Below are 6,000 nucleotides of genomic sequence, written 5' to 3'. Positions count from 1 at the left end.
TTAGGGCCGCATTTGAGGCACATGGAGGTTCCCATGCTAGGAGTCCAATCAGAGCTACATCTGCCGGCCTACGCTACAGCCATAGCCACACAGGATCTGAATCTTCTCTGCGACTTACACCACAGCTCATGGCAATGCCAGATCCTTAACACACAGAGCAAGGCCAGGGATCCGACCTGCAACCTCAGTGAACCTTAAAATCTTTGAATGTGAGGGCCAGCAGGCCCTGGGAGAGCACCTCTTCCAGCACCTGCCTCTTCACGGATAAGGAACCAAGCTGGAGAGCCGGGAGCTTTATGAGGTGCCCATGACCTCCCATTCTCCCAGCAGTTAGGCCTCATTCAGTCTTCAGGAATTTTCTTTTCCCAGGCTTGCAACCCCTTCCTCACCCCTCTGCCAAGTCCCTAACCTCAATCAGAGGCACTTTTTAAAAATCTCCAGTGGCCTTAGTAGCCAAAGGCTTGGGAAACTCAGCTGGCAGGTGATGGGAGCTGCCAGTTGCACCTGGCAACTTCGACACCTCCTTACAAAGCTCTTCAACCTTTCTGGAGCTCTTTTTGGTTTTAAAAACACTCCTATATCCTTTAGTATTTTCCTAACTCTGTCAATAAACATAACAACTCCTATTTGCGTAGTGTAGCTAGGACAGGCCTCATTAGTGTCATTTTACAGGTAAGAAAACAGGTTCAGAGAGGAGCAAGGACTTGCCCAAGGTCACATAGCTAGTCATCAGGCTGGAGTTGTCACTCTAGATCTAGGCTCATTTCTTTGATTCCAAGCCACTGACACTCTTAGTTGTGCGCCAGGGGGATTGCAGGGCTGGAAAGGGGGGCAGTACACACTCACACTGGGGAGGGTGGTGTACAACAGTGAACACCTGGAGTGGTTGGATTTGGAGTTGTTGCATTTAGAGTTGTTGGAGTTGTTGACAAAAACTTTCTCTGCTGGGCTGGCCCTTGTTTTATCTGATCAGGTGCTTCCTCCCCCTGCACAGCTCAGCAGGGCCCAGCAGTGCTGACTCAATGGCAAAGCGCACTGACGCCCAAGGGGTCCCCTTCAGCTAGACAACCTTAGGCCTAGAAGTGACATCGATTCTGTCGCATCCTCCCTACCGGTATTCTCCCTGAGAACTTTGGTCTCCTTAAGGAGGGCCCATCTGTGAAGCGGTGCGCCAAAAGAGGGGCCTCTCCCCGACCCCGACTGTTCCCTTTGTAACCCACAAAGGACAGACTTAGGCGCAGGAATCCAGAAGCCACAGCTGAAACTTTTTTGTATTTAAAAATCAAACGCAGAGAAATATATATATATTTTTAAATCTAGATTTCTACGACTCTGTTTCTGGGAAGAGGTGCACACAGGAGCTGAACTGACTTCCCCGCGGTGGCTGGTCTGCAGTGGGGCCAGCTCGGATGGGGGAAGGGAAGAATTCAAGCTCCCTCTCCCTTCCCCTTCCGCCCCCCTACTCTTGGCCGGCCGAGGTGCGCCCTCAGGGGAGCCCGGCCGTGGAGGTGACAGATGCTGAGCAGCTGACTGGGGGGGCGTGTGGGGGGGGGTCTGTCTTCATGGACCCCCTGGTGCGGCGGAAGCGGGGACGTGACTTGGAGAACGTGCGTCTGGGGGACTTGGGAGAACCGAGAGAAAATGAGAAAGGGGAGAGGGGCGGGGCTACAAATGGCCCCGCCCTCCTCTGGGAGGGGACTCCTCCCAGCGTCTGAAAGGAAGGCGGCCCCGCTGCAGAGATGCTGAGCTCAGCTCTACCGCCGCCGGGCTGCTGGGTGGGGGCTGGGCGAGGAGCCGGCGCCTTTCTGGGTGAGGGCGGACGAGCGGAGAGAGGGGGAGGGAGGAGAGGCCGAGGAGGGCCTCTCAACCCTGAGGCCGTAACTCTCCTCAAACGGGTCCGCTAACAAAGCGGCCTCTGTTGGGGTTGCGGAGGCTCCTGGGTGCACGCGGAACCCTTTGGGGGTGGGCGGGGGAGTGTCTATGAGTCACCACCCTAAACCCCGACTTAGACCCAAGAACCCACGTCAGAGTGGCTGAGCCCTTGCGCCCTCTGACCCCAGGATTTGTTTGGTGGCGGGAGTGCAGGGAGCACTGCCTGCGCCTGTAGGGCTGCAGGTCAGAACGGCCCACCAGCTAGTGCAGGAAGGGACTTTGATTTAAGGCAGCCTTATTAAAAAGCAGGGAAGGTCAGCTTGGGAGGGGAAGGAAGAAACCCTTTGGACCCACTTGGAACAAATGGTTACCTAGGCCCATGGGTGGGTGGCTATTTTTGAGCTGACCTACATACCTATTTGCCTCTTTATCTTTTTATTATCACACATGGTTATTATGGGAGCTTTTCTTTAGCACTCGGTGCAGCTGCCGCATTTGCTGAGGGCTGCACAATAAGGTGTGTTGCCTCACTCTCCCAGTAAGTTTTCAGAGTCTCTGGCCCAGGAAAGAAGGACATCAGCGGGCCTGCAGAAGCTTCACCAATCTCCTTCCCCAGGGAATAGGATCCAAGTCTTGAGGGACCAAGTCCAGAGGTGGTCAGCCTTGGAGGCCAGGAATGATATTCAGACTTGGCAACAATGTCTCAGGGTTTTGCCAAGGCTGCAGAAAGCCCCCTCAGCCTGGGCCTCCATTGCCAAAGTTGACCTGTAGTCCTGCAGCCCCCACACTATGGCTGACAAGGTTTTCCTTTACAGATGGAGAAAGTGAGGCGCAGAGCTGAGGTGTGGACCGAACTGGTTTGGGATTTACTCTTTGCTTGAGGAGGTAACTCTGTTCTCTTAAGTTAAAGCAAGGAGAGCCTGGAATTTTCTCTTTTACCTTTGTTCAGCTTCGCTAAGGCCTCCCTGTCAAACCTTTTAATAGCTCCCACTGCCTTTTAGAGCAAGTCTGGCTTCTTACGTTGGCCTTGCAAGCCTCTAGGGCAGGCCCTTGTCTATCTCAAGCTTCATCTCCTTCCCAAAGCCAGGAGGGGGAAATCACAGATGGTTCTAATTACCTCTGAAACGCTCTTAAATTTTCCATAAAGTACAGTATGCCTGGCTTTGTGTATATAACTTTGTACAGTAATATGTATGTAGATGTGCAAAATATATACAGCCACATACCGTGGAGCATAAAGAGAACGTCAACAAAGTTTAAGCATATAATTTCCAGTATTTTCAATCACGCTAAAGAGAAACAGACACACAGACCTGGAAGTGAGACTGGCAGAGGTAACAGCAGATTTCTGTCTTGTCCCATCTGGTGCCCCCTCTGGGGCATGAAATCCTTGGCCCCTAGGGAGGAGAATGGGGGTCGCTTGCACTCCTTAAACTGCTCTTTTGGGTTTGGATTATTCCTTCAGCGCTGGTATAATTGACTTCACCTAGGTGCTCTATGGGATGCACCATAGATGCTTTTCGTCTTTGGTCTCAAATGTCTTCCCTTCCAGCTTGCTCCCATCTTCACACTGATTACTCTTCCCAGATACCCTTCTAGTCCCTTCTGGCTGACACCCCAAGCTTGTCTCAGCTCAGGGCTCCCCAGGAGCCCCTTTTGAACACACCAGGGAGCTTTGTGTGCCCCAGCAGGGCAGGGAGTGTAGGGCAAGGCGTCCAGCCCAGACCTTGCCTCTGAAGCCAGTGCTCCATTCCCAGAGCTGTGGCTATGTGGCTGTCTTTGCACATCATTATTTATTGAAATGATCCTATCCTAGATCTGAGAGTAGATCAGACTGTAAATTCCTTCAGAAGTCCTATCTTATTTTAAATCTTTAAACACCCACCTCCATCACTACCACAATTCCTCCCCCCCCAACGCTCACACACAACACCCCTACACCTCTCTATGTTGGCTGTATATGGTATATGCTCAACAAGTTATCTGGTCCAGAATTGAATGGAGCTAGAGCTCACTTGTGACTCAAGGTCAATGTGATATCAGTGAGAAGTCTCCCCTGACCCCTCTCAGGCAGTGGAGAACTCTGCTTCCTATGAACTCTGATAGGATGTATTATGGTCACAGAAAGTTAAAACCAAAAGGGGATTTCCCTTCTTGTCAGATGCGAAGACTAAAGGGGAAGTGGCCGGGAAGGGGAACCAGATCCTCATGGTCTGCTGGCTTCGCTGGCCCTCTCTCCACGGCACCTCATCACCTCTTCAGAGAGGCCTCCCCTGGTGGCCCCATCCCTTGTCCTGGGTTGTTTCCTTCCGGAGCACACATCCCAAATGTAATTATACAAGTACTTATCTGTGTGAGTGTGCAACCCCTGTCTAAACTGCAAGCTCCGAGAAGTCAGGGTCTGTATCTGTTTCATCCTGGGGCTCCAGTGCCCTGCACAAAGCCAGAGTTCCCAACAGATATATATGAGGAGTTCCCATCGTGGCGCAGTGGTTAACGAATTCGACTAGGAACCATGACGTTGCGGGTTCGGTCCCTGCCCTTGCTCAGTGGGTTAAGGATCCAGCGCTGCCGTGAGCTGTGGTGTAGGTTGCAGACGTGGCTTGGATCCTGCGTTGCTGTGGCTCTGGCGTAGGCTGGTGGCTACAGCTCCAATTCGACCCCTAGCCTGGGAACCTCCATATGCCGCGGGAGCGGCCCAAAGAAATAGCAAAAAGACAAACAAACAAACAAACAAACAAACAAAAACAGATATATATGAAAAGAAAGTATCGGTGTGGCCTGAGAACCTCCTTCCTCTTGCCCGGGGCAGCACTGAGATTGGCTCCAAAATTGTAGTTGACAGGCTGAGTGTGCTCCTTGTCAGGACCTCCAAGGCAGACACTTGGAAGGGGAGATAAGACACCTCGTGTATAACCCTAACACAGGGAACACAGCTGAGTTGGGGATGATAGACTGGGTGTCGCAATTGAGCAGTGGCACGGAAGGCAGATGGGAGCTTGGAGACCTGAGGCCAGGAACCAGATAGTGATTGAAAAAAAAGAAAACCACCTTGAGTGTCTGAGGCAGGAGAATGGTTAAATAAACTATAGGACATCCAAATCATGGAATATTATGTAGGGATTAAAAAGGGGAAGGTCAGTTTTGGAAAAATGGCCCAGATATGTTGTCAGGTAAAAAGAACAAGTTGCAGAACAATTTGTATCCTCTAATCTCATTCTGGAAAAAAAAAAAAAATCAACCAAACTAAACAGAGGACACTCCCCTGCAGACACCCACTACATGTGCAGAGAAAACATCTAGAGAAATATTGGACAAACTGTCCACAGAGGTTATCTTTGAGGAAGGGAGGGGAGAGAGAGTGTACCTTTTTTCTTTTGCTTCCAAGTTAAAAAGTAAGCTTACTTTTATTTTGCTTTGTAGAAACACTGGAAATTGGATTTTTACCATGAGCTCATATTACTTTCTCAAGAGTTTTTTGTTTGGGTTTTTTTGCCTTTTCAGGACTGGGAATGGGGTGGGGACCCAGGAGAAGGACTGCGGGGAGGGAGCACTGACTGGACCTGGACAGATGGAGGGAGGGTCTGAGCTGACTCTGTGGTTCTAAATGGGGAGAAGCAGGGATTGCTGTGGACACACAACAACGTGGGAAGCATGGGGCAGGGTAGGAGGAGGCTCGCTGACCACCACATGCCTCTGAGTCTGGGTAGGGGACAAGGAGCCCAAGGTCATGAAACCCTGACTTTGGGGACCAAGGGCAAGGAAAGGAAGAAGGTCGACCTTTAGGACCCTACGGATTCCTTGGCTGTTTCACCATCCTTCGGGTACAGAGTGTTCTGGCTGCAGCTTGGAAACAAACAGAGCAAGGAGGGGCCAAAGCCAAAACCGGCAGGAGGAGTGTGCCTTCCACAGGCCTCGGTGGTGGTGGTGGTGGTGGTGGTGGTGGTGCTGCTGCTGCTGCTGCTGCTGCTGGTGCTGCTGGTGCTGGTGCTGGTGGTGCTGGTGGTGGTGCTGGTGGTGGTGCTGCTGCTGCTGCCGCTGCTGCCGCCGCTGCCTGGGTCTCTGCCCTCCTCCCACTTGTTTTTTTGGGGTGAAAGGCCAGGGCTTCTGGCCCCTTCTGGAGGCGAG

General features: G+C 51.8%; 1 protein-coding gene across 1 annotated transcript in view; it reads left to right on the top strand.

Annotated features, from left to right (window-relative positions):
* Positions 1,686-6,000, top strand: part of ASCC1 (activating signal cointegrator 1 complex subunit 1) — a 134,121-nt gene continuing 129,806 nt past the window's right edge. Inside the window, exons 1-2 of the mRNA XM_013983318.2 lie at positions 1,686-1,809; positions 2,688-2,757. The gene's annotated coding sequence lies outside the window, so the exon portion shown is untranslated. The remainder of the gene's footprint in view (positions 1,810-2,687; positions 2,758-6,000) is intronic.

The sequence above is a fragment of the Sus scrofa genome, chromosome 14, assembly GCF_000003025.6.
Source record: "Sus scrofa isolate TJ Tabasco breed Duroc chromosome 14, Sscrofa11.1, whole genome shotgun sequence".
Lineage (NCBI taxonomy): Eukaryota > Metazoa > Chordata > Mammalia > Artiodactyla > Suidae > Sus > Sus scrofa.
Note: the sequence above shows the minus strand (reverse complement) of the source record. Positions and strands in the feature narration are given on the sequence as shown.